The sequence below is a fragment of the Gopherus flavomarginatus genome, chromosome 2 (genome assembly GCF_025201925.1).
Source record: "Gopherus flavomarginatus isolate rGopFla2 chromosome 2, rGopFla2.mat.asm, whole genome shotgun sequence".
In the NCBI taxonomy this organism is placed as follows: Eukaryota; Metazoa; Chordata; order Testudines; family Testudinidae; genus Gopherus; species Gopherus flavomarginatus.
Genome location: NC_066618.1, coordinates 101,798,109 through 101,824,475, shown reverse-complemented (window position 1 = coordinate 101,824,475; position 26,367 = coordinate 101,798,109). Strand labels below are relative to the sequence as shown.

At 45.6% G+C, this 26,367-nt stretch overlaps 1 protein-coding gene and 1 long non-coding RNA gene across 2 annotated transcripts in view; one reads left to right on the top strand and one right to left on the bottom strand.

Moving 5' to 3' along the window:
• The window catches only part of LOC127043773 (uncharacterized), a 489,959-nt gene extending 477,145 nt beyond the window's left edge, over nucleotides 1-12,814 (top strand). The window contains exon 3 of the long non-coding RNA XR_007772325.1: nucleotides 12,797-12,814. This is a non-coding gene — a long non-coding RNA (uncharacterized LOC127043773). The remainder of the gene's footprint in view (nucleotides 1-12,796) is intronic.
• CNTNAP2 (contactin associated protein 2) overlaps nucleotides 1-26,367 on the bottom strand; it is a 1,698,090-nt gene that overhangs the window by 197,421 nt on the left and 1,474,302 nt on the right. The gene's annotated exons all lie outside the window — the stretch shown is intronic.

Here is a 26,367-nt window from a genome sequence, read left to right as displayed (position 1 = left end):
TGTGACACATTAAGCAAATTCCAGGCACTAGTTGTCAAGCCAAAGGACTTCAGTACTGAAGGGGGAAAAACACAAAACAGAACAATGCATTTGTTTTTGCAAAATATATATTCAATTATTCTTATTTTCACTGAATGGCTCTCACTATCTGCCCTTGATTCTTCTGCAATCCGGTCATGTCCACTCAGGTGTCATTGATTATGTCACCCTCTATCAAGTCTTTCTAATTGCTTAAATGGAAGGATCTCAAGGAGGGAAGCAAAGTGGAAAGAAACCCAAACTTCATCATAACAAAAATAAAACAAACAAACAGATGAACAATTTAAACTCAACTAAGCATAGCCAATGAGTTGCATAAACTGTACCCATTAATCATGATGCACTTCTGTGACCAGAACATAATATATAGGTTATGAAGTAGGCAAATGAATTTCTATAAAGTATGTCTTGCTTCGCCACTCATGAGTAACGTGCCCATCCTAGACGGATAGTTATAAAACCTTTATTCCACATCATACTGTATAGAGTAGCTGTATATAATAGAGATTTTACATACACATGCACGCATATATAGTGCACATCATAATCCTCTTCCAAGCAGCTCAGCCCTGCACACATGACTAAATCACAAATCAAAAGGGTTTTTGCTCCCAGAAACAACAAGGGAGTCAGGGAAACAGAATCTCCCTCTTCAAACTGTACGCAAGGTTTGTTAGCAGACTGTTGGGCTAGTGCTGGCTACAGGAGGAATAACAGACATGGCCCACTGCATCTCTAAATTTGTGGTTATATGAGTCCAGGTTATAGCATGCTCCTGGTATGCCCACATTCCTCTGTGCACACTGAATTCAAGTGCTACTACAGAGATCTTTCCTGTGGCTTGCTTGAGGGTGCACTGTACCTCTTTGTGCAGACTCTCTAACTTCTGCTTCTGCATCACATATGCAGTATTTAAATTTCTTTTGGTTCTTATCTACCCACATAAGGTACATTAGGTTTGTTCCAAGGTGAGCAGAGTTAAAGAAAAAGTTGAAACTGATCAGTTGGCCTTAGAGGTCATAAGTGATAGTTTGCATCTGCCTTTCAACTTACCATAGTGGGATTGTTTTCAAAAGATGCCAGTCATATTCGGTCAAGCCCACTGAAGGGGATGAAAGGGGGAAGCTCAGGAATACAAACAAACCTAGTCTTATAAACAGGCACTTACATCTTACCCCAGTTGCAACGCAAAGCCAATGTGGAGATTGAAAGCACAAAAAATCTACAAAATGTTAAACCCATTGGTTGATGTGTCACAATCAACCCATTCTAGGAAAGATGCTTGAGTATAATTTGATGCTATTAATTTTGCCTAGGATAGACTTTAACTGTGCTACACCCACCACATTTTTCTTGGGAAGACAATCATTTTGGAGCATCCTCAGAAGTGCTGTTATAAACAAGACTCATTAGTGAATATGAATACAAATGAGACAGTAAATACAATTACCTTATTATCAGGAAGACTGTTCTAGGATCATAGGATTTACCATACTATACCAGATTAGACTAATAGACTAGTCCGTTGGATTTGGTAACCTGCCTCCAGTGATGGCCTTTGCCTGATTCTCCAAGGAACACAAAACCACCGTAATTCACCTTGCCAATTGTGCAGTGCAAAGAGCTTCATACAAAGTGCAGAATATCTTAGAACAAAATTCCCTTTCTCCCACCCCAGTGTTTCAAAGAACACTTTCTGACAGAGAAGGGAAAGTATCAGCAACATATGTTGTAAGCAAATTTGTTTTAAAAAATGCTATTGATTTCCATGGAGAGAGTAATTATATGCTGTTATGAACTATCAGATTATTTTTGCAAATGTGGTATATCTTCTTATTGGTGTTTAATGCAATAAATCTTATAAACTCAGTTAAGAAAAATAGTGCTTTCCCCTGGTTAGGAGCAATAAAGCTATCTGTCACTGCATTCAAATTAAACAAAGAAAAATAACTGTCAGCAGGAACATCCTATAACAGCAGTCTGGCGCTTTATTTGGATCAAGTATTCCCTGTGAGATTACCAATGGAAATGTTTCATTTGGAGTTATGGCCAGATGAAGGAGATGCATTTCTGACAAGTCATTGCATTTGAAAAAGAGGGAAGTTAGAATTGCAGTGTGAATATTTGTTTTCTTTTCCAGGCTAAAATAAGGTTGAGAATGAGCATCAAGATTAACTTCATGTTGCAAAAGAAATATAAGCTGAATTTGTAAATTCCTTTGGAACTCCACAATGGAGATGAGCCAATTTGGTGATGGTACTTAAGGCTAAGATTTTGTCATGGATATTTTTAGTAAAAGTCACGGACAGGTCATGGGCAACAAAGAAAAATTCATAGAAGCCTGTGACTGGTTCCTGACTTTTACTAAAATATCCGTGGCAAAATAGGCAGCTGCGGGGTCCAGCTGGGAGCTCCAGAGGCCCCCACCACCCGTGGCTTGCAGCTGCAGAGTCCCCCGCTGACCACAGCGGCTGGGAGCTATGCGGGGCTGGGCCAGGAGTTGCAGGGTCCTCCTCCCCACCATGGCCAGGAGCTCTGAGGTCCCCCCAGCCACCCGCAGTGGTGGAGAGCTCTGGGGTACCACCTCCCACAGCAGCTGGGAGCTGTGAGGGTCCCCCTGCTGCCCGTGACTTCCCTGACCTCTGTGACAAAACTGTAGCCTTAATGATACTACATTTCAGTGTATTAATAAAGTGACAAAAGTACATAAAGACAAGTCAGATACAAGCACCGTGGGCAGGAACTATATTTTTATGCCTTATATAGTGATACCCCTTTACAAATAAATAATGATTGTGATATTAATGGTGCCAATTCAGCACAGCAATTAAGCACATGCTTTGTTTCCATTTAAGACAATTGGATTTAAGCAATTGCTTAAAGTTAGAGAATGTGCTTAAGTGCTGAATTGGGGCCCACACCAGTATTTCCAAAGTGCACAATTTGTGATGCCTGTTCAGTCTGTTAGAGTTTAGATACAAAAGAAAAGTCATCGCTGCTTATGGTCATTAAAGATCCCAAAATACTTTTAGAAAGAATCAGTGTCCTGCTCAAATTCCAGTTTATGCAATTACATTCTTCCTACCTAAATTTCACCAGTGGTTTCAGCTGACCAGGATGAGCGTGGTCTAGCCTAACGGTCAGAGCAGGTGTCAGGCCTAGAGGTCACGGCAAGCATCGAGAACCAAGAACGAGGATCAAAGCCAGAGCCAGTAGTCAGGAGCCAAAGCCAAGGGTCAAACCGAAGGGCAGAAACTAGATACCAGAGCTGAGGTTCAAGCTGGGGTCAGTAGTCATAAGACAGAGCCCTGGGTCAAGCAGGAAAGTAGGAATGGGAGCGAGCAGGGTAACAGGCAAGAAGGGGCTTAAGGCAGGGGCAGGCACAGTGGTGGGCATGAGCACTAAGCAGCTGGTGAGCTGCTGCTGCTGCTGGCTTAAAAGATGGCCTGCTGGCCCCTCCAGCCAATCAGGTGGTGTGGCCAATCAGCCAGTCTGCCACAGGCCAACTGTACTGATGAGCAGGGATCCTAGTTTTTCATAATAAAAAAACAATTCTCAAATAAAAACATAAAAATCTGCATTTTTCCACAATTAAAATAAAACACTGAACTTTAGTAGCTATGGCTTCAGCTGAAGCCCAAGCCCCATCACCCAGGGCTCAGGCTGTTTGCTCAAGTTTGGTTAACACAGACAGCCAGATAATGGAGTCTCAAATAAACACAGTTCTACTGTATATGTTTTTATTTTTTCACAAAATATAAAAACTAAAGATTCTCTGTAAAACTGCAAATTCTGCATTTTTCCAGGGCAAAGAGATTTTTAGGATCCCTGCTGATGAGGCTGCCTAGAGATTAACTCTGCTACAGGCTCTGATCCCCAACAAGAAGTTTCAATGAGACAGTCTTACTCTTTGCTCTTAAATGACAACTGTGTTCCACAACAGATGAGACTATGTTTCAGTGGTGATTAAAGTTCTGGAATTCTGAAAGGTACTATATAAAATCCTAAAATGTAAGATTACTGCTACTATTAAAATATTAACATTCTATTGCTTTGTATTATGGTAAATGTGGTCTGGCTTCCCACTTGGTAATTCACATGGGATCTGTTCATTTTCAAAGCTTTCAGTAAGTTTCAGGGAGAATTTCTGTGTGAGAGAATGAGAATGAGAATATATGTATGTATACACACACTCATAGATACACACACACAATAAAATAAATAAAATACTGTTATTTCCACTGTGAAAGCACTCCCAGCAGTGAACATAAGAATGGCCATACTGGGTCAGAACAATTGTCCATCTAGCCCAGTATCCCGACAGTTGCCATTGCCAGATACTTCAGAGAGAATTAACAGAACAGGCAATTACCAAGTGATCCATCCCCTGTCATCCACTCCCAGGTTCTGGCAAACAGAGGCTAGCAACATTCAGAGCATGTGGTTGCATCCCTGACCATCTTGGCTAAGAGTCATTGATGGAACTATCCTTCATTAATTTATCTAGCTTATTTTGAACCCTGCTATACTTTTGGCCAGTGGTGGGCAACCTGTGGCCCGTGGGCAGGCTGCAAGACAATTTGTTTACATTGACAGTCTGCAGGCACCGCTGCCCGCAGCTCCCAGTGGCTGCGGTTAGCCATTCCTGGCCAATGGGAGCTGCGGAAAGTGATGGCCAGCACGTCCCTGTGGCCTGCTCTGCTTCCTGCAGCTCCCATTGGCTGGGAATGGCTAACCGCGGGTGGCTATCCCTGCGGACGGTCAATGTAAACAAACAAACGTGGTCCACTAGCGGAGTCCTCTGACAGGCCACATGCGGCCTCTGGGATGCAGGTTGCCCACCACTGGTTTTGGCCTTCACAACACCCTCTCACAATGAGTTCCACAGGTTGCCTGTGTGATCTGTGAAGAAGTATTTCCTTTAGTTTGTTTTAAACCTGCTATTCATTTCATTGGGTTACCCCTGGATCTTGTATTCCTTGAAGGAGTAAATAACACTTCCTTATTCTCCTTTCCACACCAATCAAGATTTTATAGACCTCTATTATATCCCTTCTTAATTGTCTCTTTTCCAAGATGAATAGTCCCAGTTCTTTTAATCTCTCCTCATACGGAAGCTGTTCCATACCCCTAATAATTTTTGTTGCCTTTCTCTGTACCTTTTTCAATTCTAATATATATTTTTTTAGATGGGGGAACCAGAACCTAATGCAGTATTCAAAGTGTGGGCAAACAATGGATTTATATAGAAGCTATATATTCATTCCTTGGTCAAGATCTTGTGCTCTACTTAGGACTAAATCAAGAATTTCCTTTAACCCAGGACCACCTGTGCCAAGAGACAGTTATTAGTGCTGACTAGATACTTTATTTCTGCATCCCATCCTGAGCTGACATGCACCCAGTCAGAGTTGAAATCCCCCATTATTACTGAGTTTTTTTATTTTTATAGCCTCTCTAATCTCTCAAAGCATTTCACAGTCACCATCACCATCCTGGTCAGGTGGTCAGTAGTATATCCATACTGCTCTATTTTTATTATACAAACATGGAATTTCTATCCATAGAGATTCTGTGGTACAGTTTGATTAGTTTAAGATTTTTACTATATGTGACTTGTGATAAAGTTCCTCTGCTACCTTGGTGGGTCCTGTGCTTATTGGCAGATTTGCTCATCTCAGTGATCTTCCCCACAGTCTGGGTCAACTCCTCCTGTGTCTGATCAGGAGTTGGGAGGTTTGGGGGGAACCCGGGCCCGCCCTCTACTCTAGGTTCCAGCCCAGGAATTGCAGCTGTCTATAGTGCCTCCTGTAACAGCTGCATGACAGCTACAACTCCTTGGGCTACTTCCCCATGGACTCCTCCAAACACCTTCTTTATCCTCACCACAGGCCCTTCCTCCTGGTGTCTGATAATGCTTGTACTCTTTAGTCTTCCAGCAGCACACCCTCTCAGGGTATGTCTACACTACGGGATAATTCCGGTTTTACATAAACCGGTTTTATAAAACAGATTGTATAAAGTCGAGTGCACGCGGCCAAACTAAGCACATTAATTCAGCGGTGTGTGTTCATGGTCCGAGGCTAGCGTTGATTTCCGGAGCGTTGCACTGTGGGTAGCTATTCCGTAGCTATCTCATAGTTCCCGCAGTCTCCCCTGCTCTTGGAATTCTGGGTTCAGAGCTCAGTGGCTGATGGGGCAAAAATCACTGTTGTGGGTGGTTCTGGGTAAATGTCATCAGTCATTCCTTCCTCCGGGAAAGCAACAGCAGACAATCATTTCGCGCCCTTTTTCCCTGGATTGTCCTGGCAGATGCCATAGCATGGCAACCATGGAGCCCGTTCAGTTTTTTTTTTTTTACAGTCACCGTATGTGTACTGGATGCTGCGGACAGAGGCGATACTCCAGTGCTACACAGCAGCATTCATTTGCTTTTGTATGACAGCAGAGACGGTTACCAGTCGTTCTGTACCGTCTGCTGCCAGTGTAATTTGGCAATCAGATGACGGTTATCTGTCCTTCTGTGGGGGCGCAAAAGCAAAACTGGGAATGACTCCCTGAGTCAATCCCTCCTTTATGGTTTTTAAAAATAGAATCAGTCCTGCCTAGAATTTGGGGCAAGTGTACTAGAGAAGCAGTGTATCAGAGAGCACAGCTGCTCCGTGTCAGATCCCGCAGAAATGATGAGCTACATGCCATTCACGGGGGGTGTCCCTGCAACAATCCCACTCGTTGCTTCCCTCCTCCCCCAACCTTCCTGGGCTACCGTGGCAGTGTCCCCCCATTTGTGTCATGACGTTATAAAGAATGCAGGAATAAGAAACAATGACTTGTTAGTGAGATAAAATGAGGAGGAGGCAGCCTCTCCGTGCTATGACAGTCCAGGCAGGACATTAAGCGGTGCGGGGGAGAGGAGCCCAGAATGCCGCTGCTATGATAGTCCAGGCAGTACAGAATCTTTTCTTTACACCAGAAAGGGAGGGGGCTGATGGAGCTCAGCCCCCAATGGCTATGATGAAGACGGTTACCAGCCGTTCTGTACCATCTACTGGGAATGACCAGGAATCATTCCTATTTTTACCCAGGCGCCCCTGAGGCCAGCCAGAGGTATTCAGCAGTTATCAAGCATGTACCATCTACCACCAGGGAGGGGAGAGGAATGGATACTGCTCTTCACTATTGCAGCATCGCGTCTACCAGCAGCATTCAGTAGACATAGGGTGACATTGAAAGAAGTCAAGAAACGATTTCTTTCCCTTTTCTTTCACGTGTGTGGGGGGGTAAATTGACGAGCTGTTCCCTGAACCACGTTGGACAATGTGTTTGAACCTACAGGCATTGGGAGCTCAGCCAAGAATGCAAATACTTTTTGGAGACTGCTGGGGACTGTGGGATAACTGGAGTCTTCAGTACCCCTCCCTCCCTCCATGAGCATCCATTTGAGTCTCTGGCTTCCCGTTACGCTTGTCACGCAGCACTGTGTAGCCTGTAGATTTTTTTTTCAAACGCTTTGGTATTTCATCTTCTGTAACGGAGCTCTGAGAGAACAGATTTGTTTCCCCATACAGCGATCAGATTCAGTATCTCCCGTACGGTCCATGCTGGAGGTCTTTTTGGATTTGGGACTGCATTGCCACCCGTGCTGATCAGAGCTCCAAGCTGGGCAAACAGGAAATGAAAAACAAAATTTCGCGGGGCTTTTCCTGTTTACCTGGCCACTGCATCCGAGTTGAGATTGCTGTCCAGAGCGGTCACAGTGGTGCACTGTGGGATACCACCTGGAGGCCAATATCATCGATTTGCGGCCACACTAACCCTAATCCGATATGGTAATACCGATTTTAGCGCTACTCCTCTCGTCGGGGAGGAGTACAGAAACCGATTTAAAGAGCCCTTTATATTGATATAAAGGGCCTCATACTGTGGACAGGTACAGCGTTAAATTGGTTTAACGCTGCTGAAATCAGTTTAAATGCGTAGTGTAGACCAGGCCTCACTCTCAGCTCCTTGTGCCTCTTGCTTCCAGCTCCTCACACGCACTTCCTCTCCTCTGGCTCCCCTCCACCTGACTGGAGTGAGCTCCTTTTTAAGCCCAGTCCCCTGATTTGCCTGCCCTGATTGGCTGCAGGTGTTCTAATCAGGGTATGTCTACACTACGGGATTATTCCGATTCTACATAAACCGGTTTTGTAAAACAGATTGTATAAAGTCGAGTGCGCGTGGCCACACTAAGCACATTAATTCGTTGGTGTGCATCCATGTACCGAGGCTAGCGTCAATTTCTGGAGCGTTGCACTGTGGGTAGCTATCCCGTAGTAATCCCATAGTTCCCGCGCCCCCCCCTGCCCATTGGAATTCTGGGTTGAGATCCAAGTGCATGATGGGGCAAAAACAGTGTTGCGGGTGATTCTAGGTAAATGTCATCACTCAATCCTTCCTCCGTGAAAGCAATGGCAGACAATCATTTTGCGCCCTTTTTCCCTGGATTGCCCTGGCAGACGCCATAGCATGGCAACCATGGAGCCCGTTTTGCCTTTTGTCACTGTCACCGTATGTGTACTGGATGCTGCTGACAGATGCAGTACTGCAGTGCTACACAGCAGCATTCATTTGCCTTTGCAAGGTAGCAGAGATGGTTACCATCCCTATTGCAACAGCTGCCATTGTAAATTGGCGATGAGATGATGGTTATCAGTCGTTCTGTACCGTCTGCTGCTGTCATGGGTGCTCCTGGCTGGCCTCGCTGAGGTTGGCCAGGGGCACATGGAAAAAAATGGGAATGACTCCCCAGGTCATTCCCTTCTTTATGATTTGTCTAAAAATAGTCAGTCCTGCCTAGAATATGGGGCAAGTGTACTAGAGAACCAGAGAGCACAGCCACTCCATGTCAGAGCCCCAGAGATCCCACAGAAATGATTAGCTGCATGCCATTCTAGGAGGTGCCCCTGCAACAACCCCACCCGTTGTTTCCCTTCTCCCCCAAGCCTCCTGGGCTACCATGGCAGTGTCCCCCCATTTATGTGATGAAGTAATCAAGAATGCAGGAATAAGAAACACTGACTTGTTAGTGAGATAAAATGAGGGGGAGGCAGCCTCCAGCTGCTATGATAGTCCAGGCAGGACATTAAAGGGTGGCGAGGGAGAGGAGCCCAGCCTCCTGCTGCTATGATAGTACAGAATCTTTTCCTTAGACATGAAAGGGGGAGGCTGATAGAGCTCAGCCTCCAGTTGGTATGATGAAGATGGTTACCAGCCATTCTGTACCATCTGCCGGGGATGACCAGGAGTCATTCCCATTTTTACCCAGGCGCCCCCAGCCAACCTCACCGAGGCCAGCTAGGAGCACTCACGGGCTGACAATGATGATGGATAGCAGTCATATTGTACTGTCTGTCATCAGGAAAGAGATGCTGGTGTTCAGCGCTGCAGCACCCCTCTACCAACAGCATGCAGTAGACATAGGGTGACATTGAAGAAAGGTGAGAAATGTTTTTTTCCCTTTTCTTTCGGGGGTGGGGAGAAGGATGTAAATTGACGACATATACCCTGAAACACCCGGGAAAATGTTTTTGACCCTTCAGGCATTGGGAGCTCAGCCAAGAATGCAAATACTTTTCGGAGATTGCGAGGACTGTGGTATAGCTGGAGTCCTCAGTACCCGCTCCCTCCCTCCATGAGCGTCCATTTGATTCTTTGGCTTTCTGTTACGTTTGTCACACAGCACTGTGGTGTGGCCTCTGTCTATCACAGCCTGGAGATTTTTTCAAATGCTTTGTCATTTCGCCATCTGTAATGGAGCTCTGATAGCACAGATTTGTCTCCCCAAACAGCGATCAGATCCAGTATCTCCCGAATGGTCCATGCTGGAGCTCTTTTTGGATTTGGGACTGCATCGCCACCCGTGCTGATCAGCTCCACGCTGGGCAAACAGGAAATGAAATTCAAAAGTTCGCGGGGCTTTTCCTGTCTACGTGGCCAGTGCATCCGAGTTCAGATTGCTTTCCAGAGCGGTCACAATGGTGCAATGTGGGATACCGCCCGGACGCCAATACCATCAATTTGCGGCCACACTAACCCTAATTCGACATGGCAATATCGATTTCAGTGCTACTCCTCTCATCGGGGAGGAGTACAGAAACCGGTTTAGAGAGCCCTTTATGTCGATATAAAGGGCCTCGTTGTGTGGATGGGTGCAGGGTTAAATCAGTTTAACACTGCTAAATTTGGTTTAAAAACGTAGTGTAGACCAGGTCTCAGCCTGTCTGCCTTAATTGGTTCTAGCAGGTTCCTGACTACTCTAGTGCAGCCCCTGCTCTGGTCACTCAGGGAACAAAAAACTACTCATCCAGTGACCAGTATATTTGCCCTCTACCAGACTCCTGTACCCCACTGGTTTGTGTCTGTCACAGACTCTATGCTTTCTTTCACATAGAGTGCCACTCCCACAACAGCATGACCTACTCTGTCATTCCTGTGTATTTTTTACCATGTCCCATTGATTATCATCATTCCACCAAGTTTCTATGATGCCTATTATATCAATATCCTCATTTAATACCAGACATTCAAGTTCATCCATCTTAGTATTTAGACTGCTAAAGTTTGTATAGAAGCACTTATAAAATTTGTTGAAGAGCTCCACTACAACCTTTCTAATTTTGCATGCCAGAAATCAGGTTCTGTTTTGGTTTAGGTGAAGCCCATCCTTCCTGCATAGGCTCCTCCTTTCTCAAAAGGTACCCAAGTTCCTAATAAAGCTTAATCCCTTCTCCCTACACCATCTCCTCACCCATGCATTGAGACCCTGCTGTTCTGTGTAACTATCTAATAGTGCATGGAATGCGCCGATGGAAGTCCTGGACTTCAATCTCTTACCTAGCAGCCTAAATTTGGCCTCAAGGATCTCTCTACCTTTCCCTGTCATTGCTACCTATGTGTACCATGACCACTGGCTCTTCCCGAGCACTATACATAAGCCAGCCTAGATGTCTCGAGAGATACACAACCTTTGCACTCAGCAGACAATTCACCATATGGTTCTCCCAGTCATCACAAACCCAGCTATCTATATTTCTAATGATCGAATCCCTCATTGCTATCACCTATTTCTTTCCAGTAACTGGGGTTCTCTCCCCAGGAAAGGTATCCTCAGTGTGAGAGGACGCTATGTCATCATGTGGCGGGAGGGTCCCAACTATGGAATCGTTTCCCTCCATTCCACTTTGACGTTCTCCTTCCCCCAGACTTTCATCCTTCTCCTTGGCAAAGAGGCTGTCAGACTGGCGGGGTGGGACCACTCTACCGTGTTTACATATATAGATAGCAGACCTATATACTGTACACGTGTGACGGTGTATCTACACATACACCACTGCTGGAATTGCTTTCACAATGGAAATAATAGTATTATTTTTCTACTGCTAAAGTATACTAATTCCACAGCAGTCTGTTCAAGTTGTTCAAAAGGGTTACCAGTCAAGTAATTCTCATGAGGTATTTGCCAGTCCTAAATCATGTGTAACACTGAGCCAGCAAGGGGTAAGCAACCAGCACGCTGGGTGACCTGGAAGCCACCCTTAAGGCATATTAGAAGACTATTAAATTGGTAAACAGGGCCATTCCTTGTAGATAGTTGTCAAAGCCATGTTAAGTAGACTAGAATCTTTAATATGTAGGCCTGTATCATTAGAAAATCAAAGGGTAGATGCTAACTGTATTTGTCTGTGTTTACCTAGATCTTGTTAGAAGTTGAATAATGTGATTTAATTAGGTTGTAGATGCTAAAATCCTGTTCCTGTCTCACAATGCTTCACCACTGTACTCCATTGATTCAGAGATCAAAAGGGAATTGTCATAAACAGATAGCTAAGGGTTAATGTCTCTTTCACCTATAAAGGGTTAACAAACAGTGACCTGCAAACACCTGACCAGAGGACCAATCAGGAGACAAGATACTTTCAAATCTCGTGGAGGGAAGCCTTTGTTTGTGGGTTTTGGGTTTGGCTTTGTTCTCTCTGGGTCCTGGATGGGGCTAGAGGTGCAACCAGGTTTCTGCCAATCTCCCTGCTACAGTCTCTTATCTATTCAGAATTGTAAGTAAGAAAAGGCGGTCATAGTCTTTTAATTTTTTTTTTCATTTACATATGTGTACTTGCTGGAAGTAGCTTAAATTGTGTTTCTGCTGGAGAAAGTTTCTTTCTACTGTTTATAATTGAAAGACCCTGTAACTTTTTACCATCTAAAGTGCAGAGATAAACCTTTTACTTTTTCTTTTTTTTTTTATTAAAAGTTTTGCTTTTTAAGACCTGTTTGATTTTTTTCTCCTAGTTAAGGTTCAAGGGAATTGTGTCTGTACTCACCAGGAAATTGGTGGGGAGAAGGGAAGGATAACTTTTCTCTTTGTGTTAGATTCATGCAGCTTGAATCTGTATGGCCTCTGGGTGAGGGGGAAGAAGGGAGGGGGAAGGTAACACTCCTCTCGGTGTGGTGATTCAAGAAGTTGAATCAAGCGATCTCCTAGTGTTCCCAGGGCGGGAAGGAGCTGGGAGGGAGAAGGGAGGGGGAAGGGAATGGTTTATTTCTCTTTGTTGTGAGACTCAAGGAATTTGGGTCTTGGGACCCCCAGGGAAGGTTTGGGGGGAGACCAGAGTCTATCAGGCGCTCTACTCTAAGTCCTGATTGGTGGCAGCCTATCAGATCTAAGCTGGTAATTAAGCTTAGGGGAATTCATGCTAGTACCCATATTTTGGACGCTAAGGTCCAGAATTGGGAATTATACTATGATAGGAATATTATCAGTTAGATGGGACTTGTGGTGTAATCATATTATTGGCCTCATTTCTCTTTGAATCTTGTAATTCCACAGAGTAAACTACCTGTGACCTGTTTGAATGGTTAATTGCCTTATGCTAATGAATACAACTAGTTACTGTATGCCTAGGAAGCAGAGATTAGCTTCAAAGCAACAATATAGATTACCTATTCTTCAGCCAAGGAAGGCCTGCTGAGAAAATGGCTGATTTCAGCTATAAAGGAAGCCCCAGACCTAATCCTTTTTTGTCTCAGACTGCTTAAATTTTGACAGGAGAGGTGAAAACTACAAGACTGAGGTCTCCAGATTTACTCTGGATGGCCCCTGCAATTCTCCTGGAACAATCTGAACGAGCTCTGCACATGGACTGCCTACTGGACTATAACTTCTAAAAAGACTTTTACAAATCTCTGCTACGAAAATAATTTAAGGGTTTTACATAATTTATACATATATTGATCTCTTAACCATATACGGTCAACCCTGGCTACAACACTCTTCACAAAAGCGAACCTTGGGCTATAGTGAATGTGGTCCCTGGATCCCATCTCTACCCTGCCTGCTGTGGTCGGGGGCTGAAAGCTACTCTAGACCCGGGGCTGCGAGCTTCTTTGGCCCCAGTTCTGCAAGGTGGGGGTGGGGATTTCAGTCCCTCCAGCCTGGGGCTACAGCAGGTAGGTGGCGGGAGGAAGAGTGCTCCTCAGGCCCTGGGGCCATTGCCAAGACGGAGTGCTCCTGATAGAGCATGTCCATGTTTTATGAGAATCCCCAGATGGGGGTTAAAATGGGTCTAGTTTAGTGTACAGATTGCCATGGTGAGCTGCAAAATCCTTCTGCAAGCTGACTGAGTTCCTCACTGCTGTGGCATTAGAATTGCTGAGATTGATTGTGCTTATTTTAATTTTCACATAGAAAATAACTCTTCTGAGTTAGCCTCAGGATCTAAGCCTCAGGATCTAAACCACCATGAGACCAGGTAGTGGTAGGATTGAATCATACAGCTGGTCACATTTGTAATTGGGTTGGGACTGGAGGTTAGGCATTTGGAAATTAAACATTTCATGGACCAACCATTTTCTCCTGATCTTTGAGGATGAGGTACAACTCTCCTGGATGAAGGACTTATTTTTGATAGTCCACCTCTGGAGGTTAATGGAACCAGAGGCTTTTTAGAGGACTTGGAGGGAAAATATTGGTCCCCCCAGAAAAACATTCAATTTGAGCTTTTGATATTCTTGTCCATCACCATCAATGAGATGGTCCCTAGGCATCTTCTTTGCCAACTTCATCCTCAAAGGCAAAAATAAAAATCTCGGGGGTCCCTCCACATCATGTGTGGGCATGTGTGCGTTCAGTATGGGAGGGCTGGATAGGTATAGAAGTAAAAGAGATGGGGGTGTAATGGAATTTTAAAAATATGAAGACTGAAGAAGTAAGAGACTGAAGAGAAGAAAAAAGGATAAAGAAAAGATGTGCAAATTTAAGGTTAGATTTTTAAGCTAACAGAACTCTTCCTTATATCCAATATCCCAGACTTGATCCACTATTTGACCTCTTCAGTTAATTTTCCCAGTGGGCCTTTTCCATAAATATGTCTCTGGGACCCCAGAACAGAGAAAGTTAGTGGCAAAGCTGGGACTGAACCTGAGGCATTGTTCATTTCCACTTCCAGTTCTCTCTCTGAACCGTACTCTGTATTTTTTGTCTCCTTTCTCTATTCCAAAGATAGAAATTGGAATTATCACAGTGGTCTCTAATAACAAATATTATTTACTGCCAAAAGCTACCCAGCAAAATCTGAGATGAGTGTACTACTCCCCTACTACCTCCTCAAATGCAAAATAATTAGATATCTCTGTGTGGCAACTGTTGGTAAATGGCAACCATTCAGTGGTGACCACTGTATCTGCTAATTGTTCATTTTATTTGCATAACACTTAAAAACTTGCAATAAAAGTGGTGCAGACATTGTTAATCTATAGGATGTTAGAGCCCTGTGCTGTGTCTTTTTGATTCGAGCCAATCTATCTGTACTGAAAGATTCCTAGAAGGTGATGAGACTCTTGGAGATCAAAGGACATTAAACTACCATGCTATAACTCAGCACTTGAAAACTCAACTCATAATAGATAATAAAGCAAAAGCAAAATAACTCAGTGTGCAGTGTCAGCTGAACACAGCATAAAAAATAACTATTCTTTGCAGGACTTGGCTTCACTAGAGAATGTTTTACCCCACTGAGCAATACCAGACATCAGAGATGTCAACAGATACCACTGTAGGAAGCAGTGTATTCAAGAGGGTCAAGCCAAAGAGACCAGAGCAGCTCAACCAACACAAATCAAAGAATAGTACTATTTGAAAGCTAGTTACATCAACTCCAGTCCTATGTCTGGCATGTGCCGCTGTCTACATTTCCCGGGAATTGTAAAACAGATTTCACTTACAACTAGTCTGAATTAATACAGCACTAAACACCAGGGATATATACTCCTGTATTTAATAAATTCATTGACAGGTGCAAGGAGTAAGAGTGTTTATTCACAGATGGTGCAGAAACAACAGGGTTTCTGTTTTCGCTTGCTGTGTGAAAATATCAAATAAAAAACCCAAACCAACCAACCAACCAAAAACACTCGCAAAACTATGCATGCTCAGTATTCCAATTTTATGCTGTCCTTTACACAAGCTTCCTCCTCAGTTTTATGGCAACACTCAAGACCCAACATGTTTTCAAATGCTGGATTGACTTCAGTTATATTTTGTGCCAAAGGATGTGTGAACCTCAAAAGGTCTGGCATTTGGTTTTGGATAAGCATCCAAAAGTGTGGGTCCAAAAGTGTGTCCACACTATTTGCAACTTCTGTGTCCTCAAAGGGACATTTTTCATCTCCTGAGAGTTCTAGATGGTCTACATTTTGCTCCAAATGACAATATCATGAGAATGTATTCACACTTCCGGCTCGCTAAGCAGAGATCATAGACTCAGGCAGATATGAGAGATGGTCCTTTTTTTTTTGGAGAGGCAGGATGTTTTCTACCTTTGCCATCTCAATTAAAAAACAACTTGACCTAAAAATTCCACATTTAACGTATTGTGTTGCCCTCTCTGAGGAGTTAGGGAATTCCCTATCCTGAGAACATCAGGTGAGTTTCTTTTGGAGATACATGATTTGAATCTATGAGAAGTTTCCTAAGGCTACAATGTTCACAGACACTTATTTAGACTTCTTAAAGTCTCATAGTTAGAGGGCTCCAGGAAACCTCAAGAACAGCATCAGGGATATCAATGGGGATTATAAACCAGGGATGAACTCTAGTGAGGACTTTATACCAAATAGCACTTCAGAAAAGTATAGATAAATACATTCTATCTATTGAAACATGTGGAACACTGTCACATTTAAAAAAAACACCTTAGTAAGTTCATAGGAAAATAAATGAGTTAAGGTTGTAAATATGTGTCAATGGGTTGAGGCAGCCAGCCTAAATCAGGGTCTCAAACTGGGGGTCGGGACCCCTCAGGGGTCATAAGGTTATTACATGGGGGGTCGGGAGCTGTCAGCCTCCATCCCAAACCTGCTTTGCCTCCAGCATGAATAATGGTGTTAAAAGTGTTTTTAATTGATAAAGAGGGGTCACACTCAGAGGCTTGCTATGTTAAAGGGGTCATCAGTACAAACATTTGAGAAACACTGACCTAAATGATAGTCAAATTTTGTTAACTATTTGTATTGCTGTGGTGGAAAGGGGTCCCAAGCAAGACTGTGCTAGAAACTGTACGAACACATAGTAAGAGACAATCCCTACCTGGAAAACCTTATAAGCTACATAGACAAGAAAGGCACGGGTTAGGAAGGGAAACAGGCACATACAGATGAAATGACTTGCCCAGGGTTACATAGCTGATTAATGGCAGAATCAGGAATAAAACCCAGTTCTTCTGACTCCTTATCCACTAGACCATTCTACATTCCTAACTGGAATCCACACCACCAGCCCGGAGCCCGTACCCACACCTCCCTACTCCAAACCCCTGCTCAGCCCAGAGTCCGCTCCCATACTCCAAATCCCTCATCCCTGGCCTGGCCCCAGAGCCCGCACCCCCAGCAGGAGCCCTCACTCCCTCCCGCACCCCAAAACTCTGAGCCAGCCCAGTGAAAATGAGCAAGGGTAGGTAGCGTGAGTGACGGGGGGGAATGGAGTGAGCGGGGGATGGGCTTTGAAGAAGAGGTGGGGCAAGGATGTCTAGTTTTGTGCGAGCAGAAAGTTGGCAACCCTAGCCCTGGCTCCACTATTCCCCTTGCTGGCCATGCATGTACAGGGAAGTGAACTACTCCTTGAAAAGAGGGGAAATCACTTACTCTGCCCTCAGAACAAGTGGGAAGCAGAGCAGAGCTCCCATCCAAATGTGAACGTCTACACTGCAATTTTCTGGCTCCACAACCTGAACCCCACGAGCCCAAGTCAGCTGACCCAGGATAGCCACGGCCAAGCTGCAGTGGTGATATTTCATTCTCTGGCCTACTCTTGGAACATGGCAGCTACACATTGCCCTTTGCTCAGGGCAGATTGTAGGTTACGTTGAACCCACTCCCATGGTCTGACTCGTGAATATGGACCACACTGATAAGAGGCCTGAGATATATTTGGGCTTGGGCTACCTTAACTCTACAGGTGCAAGGTTGCCCTATGAGTCTGGGCGCTGAAAAGGTAATAATTCAGAGGTAGAACTCCAACTGTTGTGGGCCAACTCTTCATTGTCATGCTTGCAAACATGTGGGGTTTCTTTAAAAGGTTTTCAGTTTTTTGGCATCCTAACATCTGGGTTTTTTAAACTGTGAAGTTAGAAGTTTAACTTAATGATAAGTATTTGCAATCTTAACTCCAGCTTAATGGTGTTTTTTGTCCATTAATGGCCATTTGAATTGCCCCGAAAGCTCTTCCGTATGTGTGCTTTCAAAGCTCATCTCCTGTTGGTCTGTCTTCACTGCAGAAATGGTGTTTTCTCCATTCATTTAGAGAATGCTGTGCAAAAGTAGCCTCAGGAAAATAAGGGCAGCTGGCCTGGTATGCAGCATATAGCAGTTCACAAATCCGATAGAATAAGATTCCATTAAATCTTTTAAGAGCTACAAGCCACACAGCTATTTGCATTCATTTCCTGAAAACACAACCTGCTGTTCTTCAAACTGCGAATCTAAAAATAAATTGATGCTATTCCATGCTAATGGACAGGTATTTCCTAGCATATGTTCGGACAGCAATGTAAAATACCATTTTAAGTAGAGCACTTACTGGCAGGCCAATTGCTGCTGTACATTATGTCAGCAGTTTAGTGTTTGTGGTTCTAGCTACAGAAATATCGCTGGGACGGGGTGAGGGGGAGGTGAAGTTCCCTCATTCAAAGCCTCTCAGCTGATTGGGTCTGGTCCCTGATAAGGTGCACACCATGAGGCGAGTGCTCAGGAGGTCTTGCCCCCAACCACACATTGGCAAGTGGAGCTTGATGGCCATGGGAGGAGTGCATGTTGAGAACCCTCTCAAGGTGTCTGACTGTGGGAGCACTCTCCTAAGTGCTGGAAAGCCCCAGAAGGCATTATCTCAGAACTCTGCCCACTGATCATATTGGATAGTATATCACCTCTAAGCAGCAGCGGCTCCAGGCACCAGAGCTCTAAGCGCATGCCTGGGGCGGCGAGCCGTGGGGGGCGCCCTGCCAGTCCCTGCAAGGGCGGCAGTCAGGCAGCCTTCGGCAGCTTGCCTGCGGGACGTCTACAGGTCCTGTGGATTCGGCAGCAATTTGGCGGTGGGTGCACTGAATCCGTGGGACTGGCGGACCTTCCGCAGGCAAGCCGCCGAATCCGAGGGACCGGGGACCTCCCACAGGCATGCCACCGAAGGCAGCCTGCCTGCTGTGCTTGGGGCGGCAAAAAAGCTAAAGCCGCCCCTGTCTCTAAGGAAGGGCTGTGCCCAAAAGCTACAATACTGCCCTTACTGTTTGCTTTATTTTAGTGTATGTGACAATTTAATTTCCCAATATCATAAGTAGTTTGAGGATTGGGCCTATTTCTACCCACAAACTGTGTTTATCCTATACCTGCTTGGCTATCTGTCTTTAATTAGTTCCTCATCTGGAATTCTTCTTGTTTTACTAATGAATTTAATTTCAGGAAACTCCTTGATTTTAGCTCAGTCACTATGAGCTACTGCCATTTCATGTGTAAATAAAAGGGACAGGATGTGGTAGGCCCCAGACTTGCTTTCAATGATAAGTGATGTTTACTTGCCTAACACTTTTCAAGGGAATGAGTAAAACTAGGAGAGAGAGAAATGAGGAAGGAGGCAAAGAAAGAGAACACAGCGAAATCTACAGCATAAGCTGGCATTCCTCCAAGGATTTTAAGGGAAAGTTCCACTGTAATGATTCTTCTTTTAGTGTGAGGTCCAGCCTGTTGAATTCAGTAGCCCTGGGGGCCACAGAATTAGATTATGTAGATGGATTTTGAAGAGGGCTGGAATATTTTATGGACAATTTTGTTTTTTGCATGTTACAATATCCTAATCAAATCTAAGGGAATATGTTTTTCACAGCAAGAGTCAGGAAAGAATTTTCCCCCCTTCATGCATAGTATTTCACAGTTTGCCAGGAGATTTTGGGTGTGTGTGGATGGGTCTGGGGTGTATGTGTGTTTCAAATGTTTCTCCTAAACATCAGGCAATAACTATTGAAAGCAGGATACTGATTTGTTATCACTTAATAGGCCACTGATAATTATGTAATTTTCTGTGTTTATTGGAGCCCTCTGTTTTTCTCTCTTTCCCCTCTTTTCTTTTCTTTATTTTAGATGGGAGACATTGCTGACTTGCACACAAGAGTTGAGGATGAACTTTTTGCCTCCTGGACAATTTGATGCAGGATCAATTGTTCAGAGGTGATGCTGTTAGTCTTTGGAGAAATTAGGGCTTACTAAGACAGCTACTCCAACCACTTGATCCCCAAGCAATAACTCAATTAATGGCTGCTAAGGAACTGAAATGATCACAGGTCTAGTAAAGATATAGACTTTCATTTTTAGGTCACTGGTTCAATACTAGTTCAATACTAGTCAGTGGGGACTGTTGGGCTAGTCATTATTACCTAGTAGCCGAGTGGCCTTTGTGGAATGAGTGAGAAGATGTCTATATTAAAATTGGCATGGTTGTTGGTTCAGGAGAGACCAAGTACTGAACAGACATGGAGAGTGAATTAACCTCATACCTCTAAAGGTCATCTTTCCAGAATAGGATTGGGGCATATCAGCAAAGCGCAATTGTGTGAAAACGTCCAAGAAGAAACCCATTTGAGCGGACTCTTCCGCTCCTAGCTCTCTTACCTTAGAGTAGATGATTTCCAGGGCTTTTTGAGTTAACAGCCCATGTTCATCTGACAACCCATATCCACCAGATTTTCAAGAGGGCATTGACTTTTGAATACAAGGCTAATTTAGAGTGGATTTTTGTTTCAAAGCAAATGTATCTAAAAGAGGTAACTGTGTTGTTTGAAAAGAAAATTAGCTCATGCTGGAAAAATAAGGGACAGTGGACACTGAAAAATAAAGCTAATGTTCTAGCTAGTTATGAATAACTATTTTTTAAACACAAAAACCTGCATCCCTCTCCAGGAAGTTCACTGTTTCTCTGATTACATATTATTAATTTAGCGGGATGAAAGAACATGGTATGTCGTCTTACTCCCTCCCCTTCATTCAGAAGATGTTCTCTATTTCACAAGCCATACGTCTCCAGGTGAGCACATTAGTACTTTCAAAGCACATTGTATTTTCTCATCTTTAAGAGTTTTGGAGTTCAAGAATGCCCAGGAAGTGCAAAGGAAGAAATTTAGGGTATGTCTACACAGCAAAGAAAACCCCGTGGCTGGACCATGCCAGCTGACTTGGGCTTGGGCTGCAGGGCTGTTTCATTACTTTGTAGACTTCTGGGCTCGGGCTGAAGCTTTGGCTCTAGCCTGAGCCTGGACATCTACACAACTATGAAACAGCCCTGCAGCCTAAGCCCTGCAAGTCTGAGTCAGCTGGCATGGGCCAGCTGTGGGTTTTCTTTGCTGGGTAGACATACTTTTAGTGTCCTGTTATTTTATTCCTGTTTCAGGCCTGATGAGATAGATACAAAGTAATCATCAACTACAGAGTAAAATTGTGCTTTTTCCTTTGTCACTATCCTGTAGATATTCCTAGTAGATGTTAAATTCTCTGCTTTTTGAAAAATTGTTTTATTGTTGTGCTTATCATCCTCAGCTTGTAGCTCCAATCATCTCATTGGTATAACTCCTCTGACCAACTTTTAGTTTTTTTTCTTTTTAAAGTAAACCCAGTAAAAGGCATAGTGATATTGGGCAAGATTCTCCTAATCCTTTCCCACTCAGCTCTAGTCACAATCACTTGTTGGAATACCTGAGTTTTCCTTAGATGTCTCCTATTCAACTACTGATCAGGCCTGATGCTGCTTGCTGTTGGGATAGGAAGATCTGACAACTCAAACTGGTAAATCATCTTCACATTAAACATATTATAGCAAGTTTAAATAAATGATAGAGCAGCATACTGGGTATATAAACATGAATTGTGACTTGTGACTAAATAATCAATTTACATTTATATTGCTTTTTGTCCCTTATTTTTCAAAAGCAAAAATATTTACAAAGATCAGGCAAAAGTTTTCCTTCAGCAGCCAAGATTAAATAATAAAATAAAATGTATTAAAGTGCGAATGCTAGAAATTGATCAATAAAATAAAATGCTGAAAAGGTTGTTTTAAAAGCATCAGTCACTGATGCCTGTCTCTTACTATATAGCTAGTTCTTTACAAAGGGCTTACTAAAAAGAATAATTTGCTCTTCTTTGAATTAGACCAAATCAGAAGTACAGATGACTCTTTGCAAATGTGTGAGTTGAAAGATAAGTGTATAAAAATGCTAGAATTTACTGCTTAATTTTATAAGACAGAGAGTTCCATGGTTCTGCAAGCCTAGCCAAGACTTTGCATGTACAGATTACTGTAAGCTCCTAACAGTAAACGGATGGAACTAGCATGAATTGCCTTATTGAGGAAAAAAATGATTATGTGATTCAAAGGATTTTCCATTCATCTGTTTTTAGTTTTGTCTGAGCTGATGCACTTTTAGTTTTATTTTTTTGTTCCCCTCTGAGTTACCAATGTATTTAGTTGCTGAAATAATTTACAAGTTATTACCTTTATTAACACAGGCCAAGGGGTATCCTACCTCTCCCCCTGAGCCTGCATAAAACCTACTGCATAAACATATCATATGTGGAGCTTTTCAGGTTGGAACTGGAGTTTGGAGGTCAGCATAGTCAGGGTAGGGAATCTGAGGACAGAGAATCTTTGTGGCATCATACTGCGCAAATGACAAGTGGTAAATGTGAAGCTCCACAGAGGTCACCTCTTGCAGTGTCCTAAGTTGTTCCGCCAACCCCACCCTGCAGGTTTTCCCACAGAAGAAAAGGACAAGAAACCAGATTCACTAAGGGTATGTCTACACTACCCGCCAGATCGGCAGGTAGTGATAGATCTATCAGGGATCGATGTATCGAGTCTTGTCCAGACGCAATAAATCGATCCCCAAACATGCTCCTCGTTGACTTCAGAACTCCACCAGGGCAAGAGGCAGAAGCGGAGTCGACTGGGGGGGTGGGGCGGCCGTCGATCCCACTCCGTGAGTATGTGAAGTAAGTGATTCTAAGTTGATCTAAGATACATCGACTCCAGCTATGCTATTCTTGTAGTTGAAGTTGCATATCTTAGATCGATCCCTCCCCCAGTGTAGACCAGGGGAAGGAAACATTGGCGTGATGATGCTAAGCGCCTAACTTTTAGGCATCTACAAAATCACTGGGATTCACAAAGCCTGAGTTTGGCACCTAGGTTCCCCATACAATGAATGGGGAGAGACAGGTTGTCACGGAGTGTGGGGGAGTCCGGTCCTGCAACCCTCTTCCTGGGACCCACAGTGACTCTTATCCAGCCAGTAAAACAGAAGGTTTATTGGACGACAGGAAAACAGGTTACAGCAGAGCTTGCAGGCACAGTCAGGACCCCTCCACCGAGTCCTTCTGGGCTTTCAGGGTGCTTGGATCCTAGCTAGGATACCCTGAATTCCACCCACACAGCCCCAAACCCAAACTCAAACTGCTTCCCTCTTGCCACTCCCTTCCTTTGTCCCCTTCCCGGGCAAAGGTGTTGACCTTTCCCCTCCCTTACCTAGCTCAGGTTACAGGCCCTGGCATCGTCCATCCCCTAAAGTCCTCCCCTGGTCTCCCACTCCCCACACAGACAATCCCTACTGCATCACATCTCTCCCCTCTTCGAGACTGAACTGAGCAGGGTCACTCTGCCCAGTGACCTGGGGAAGTTCAGGGCCCCCTCTCCGGGACAACGCATCCGCTGTCAGGTTGGCACTTCCCTTCACATGAACCACGTCCATGTCATAGTCCTGCAGGAGCAGGCTCCACCTCAGGAGCTTGGCGTTGGCTCCTTTCATCTGGTGCAGCCAGGTCAGGGGAGAGTGGTCGGTGTACACGGTGAAGTGTCGCCCAAAGAGATATGGCTCTAGCTTCTTAAGGGCCCACACCATGGCCAGGCATTCCTTCTCGATAGCCACGTAGCTTTGTTCCCGGGGTAGCAGCTTCTTACTCAGGTACACGATGGGGTGTCTCTCCCCCTTTTCATCCTCCTGCATTAACACCGCCCCCAGTCCCGTGTCTGAGGCATCGGTGAACACCATAAAGAGTTTGTCAAAATCTGGGTTTGCCAGAACTGGGCCACTAACCAGAGCCTCCTTCAGCGCCCAGAAAGCCTCCTGGCACTGCTCAGTCCAGATCACCTTGTCTGGCTTCCCCTTTTTGCACAGTTCAGTGATGGGGCCGGCTATGGCACTAAAGTGGGGCACAAACCTTCGATAGTACCCCACCATCCCAATAAAGGCCTGGACCTGCTTTTTGGTTTGGGGAGCAGGCCAGTCTCTGATCACCTCCACCTTGGTTGGTTCCGGCTTCAGGCAGCCGCTCCCCACCCGATGGCCCAGGTAAGATACTTCAGCCATCCCCACCTTGCACTTCTCAGCCTTTACTGTTAACCCAGCCTTTCGGAGTCGGTCCAGGACTTGTTTAACCTGGGACATGTGGTCCTCCCAGGTCAGGCTGAAGACGCAGATGTCGTCAATATACGCCACGGCAAAACTCTCCATCCCCCGCAGTAGCTGATCCACCAGGCGCTGGAAGGTGGCTGGCACTCGCTTGAGGCCGAAGGGCAGGGTCAGAAACTCATAGAGCCCCAGAGGGGTGATAAAGGCCGATTTCAGCCTGGCATCTGCGTCCGGCGGCACTTGCCAGTAGCCTTTGGTAAGATCCATAGTGGTGAGGTACCGAGCACCTCCCAGCTTGTCTAGGAGCTCGTCAGGCCTGGGTATAGGGTAGGCATCAGATACGGTGATGGCATTGAGCTTTCGATAGTTCACACAGAACCGGATTGACCCATCCTTCTTGGGGACCAGCACCACTGACGAGGCCCAAGGGCTGGAAGACGGCTGGATCACCCCCAAAGCCAGCATGTCCCTGACCTCTCTTTCAAGATCCTGGGCAGTTTTACCAGTGACCCGAAAAGGGGAGCATCTTATAGGGGGATGTGACCCAGTCTCCACCCGGTGGACAGTCAAATTAGTGCATCCAGGCTGGTTGGAAAACAGCTGTCGGTATAGATGCAGCACCCCCCTGATCTCAGCGTGCTGGCCCGGGGTCAGTTGATCAGAGAGGGGAATCGCCTCCAGGGGGGAACCAGCTTTTGTCCCAGGGAATAGATCTACTAAGGGGTCATCTCTCTGCCCCTCCCAATGTCCACACACGGCCAACACCACATTCCCCCTGTCATAGTATGGTTTCATCATGTTCACATGGTACACCCGACGGTGATGTGCCCGGTTTGACAGCTCCACCACATAGTTTACCTCATTCAGTTGCTTGATAACCTTGAAGGGCCCTTCCCAGGCGGCCTGGAGTTTGTTTCTCCTCACGGGGATGAGAACCATCACCTGATCCCCGGAGACCTTCTGCCTCCTCTGGGCTCGGGCCAGATTCTCCCTGGCCAGGCCCATGAGCTCGGCTAGTCTTTCCCGGAAGGTCAGGACATACTCCACCACTGACTCTCCCTCGGGAGCGGCCTTCCCCTCCCATTCGTCCCTCATCAGGTCTAGGGGCCCCCTTATCTGCCTTCCATACAACAGTTCGAAAGGTGAAAACCCGGTAGATTCCTGGGGTACCTCCCTGAACGCGAACAGCAGGTGAGGTAAGTACTTGTCCCAATCCTGCGGGTGCTGGTTCATAAATGTTTTTAGCATCATCTTCAGCGTCCCGTTGAACCTTTCTACCAGCCCGTTGGACTGGGGGTGATACGCTGAGGCCCAGTTGTGCTGGACCCCACATTTCTGCCATAAGGACCGGAGCAGGGCCGACATGAAGTTGGACCCCGGTCCGTTAAGACCTCCTTGGGGAACCCCACCCGGCTGAAAATTGTCAGCAGCGCATCTGCCACTGTGTCTGCTTCAATAGAGGACAAGGCCACCGCCTCGGGGTAGCGAGTGGCAAAATCCACCACCACCAGGATGTATTTCTTCCCTGACTGGGTCGTCTTGCTGAGGGGTCCCACTATGTCCATGGCCACCTTCTGGAAAGGTTCTTCTATGATGGGTAAAGGCCTCAAAGCCGCTTTCCCCTTGTCCCGGGCCTTCCCCACCCTCTGGCAGGCGTCACAGGATTGGCAGTACTGTCGGACATGGGTAAAGACCTCAGGCCAGTAAAAGTTCTGTAGCAGCCTCTGCCTGGTGCGCCGGATTCCCTGGTGCCCTGAGAGAGGGATGTCATGGGCCAGGTACAACAGCTTGTGATGGAACTTCTGGGGAACCACCAGCTGCCTCCTGATCCCCCATGACTCTGCTTCCCCTGGGGGGGCCCATTCTCGGTACAGGAACCCCTTCTCCCACAGGAACCTCTCCTTGCAACCTCTCCTCATGGTCTGTACCGCACTAAGGTCAGCCCGGTCCCTGTGCTTCCGCAAGGAGGGATCTTTCTGCAACTCGGCCTGGAACTCAGCAGCTGGGACAGGGATGGGGACCGGCTCTCTCTTGCTCGCTGGGTCTGAGGCCGCAGCCTCTCTGAACCGTGCCCCTGGGCGTTCCCCGCTCCCTGGGTTAGGGTCCTGCACGTCGGGTAGAGTACCTTCCCCGTTGTCGGGGTGCAGTGCCCTTTGCCGACTCTGACTACGAGTCACGACCATGGCACTCTGGGTGTTACTAGGCCAGTCCTCGAGGTCCCCTCCCATTAACACGTCAGTGGGCAAATATTGGTGTACCCCCACATCCTTGAGGCCCACCTTGGCCCCTCATTTCAGGTGTACCCTTGCCACGGGTACCTTGAATGGGGTCCCGCCCACGCCCATCAGGGTCA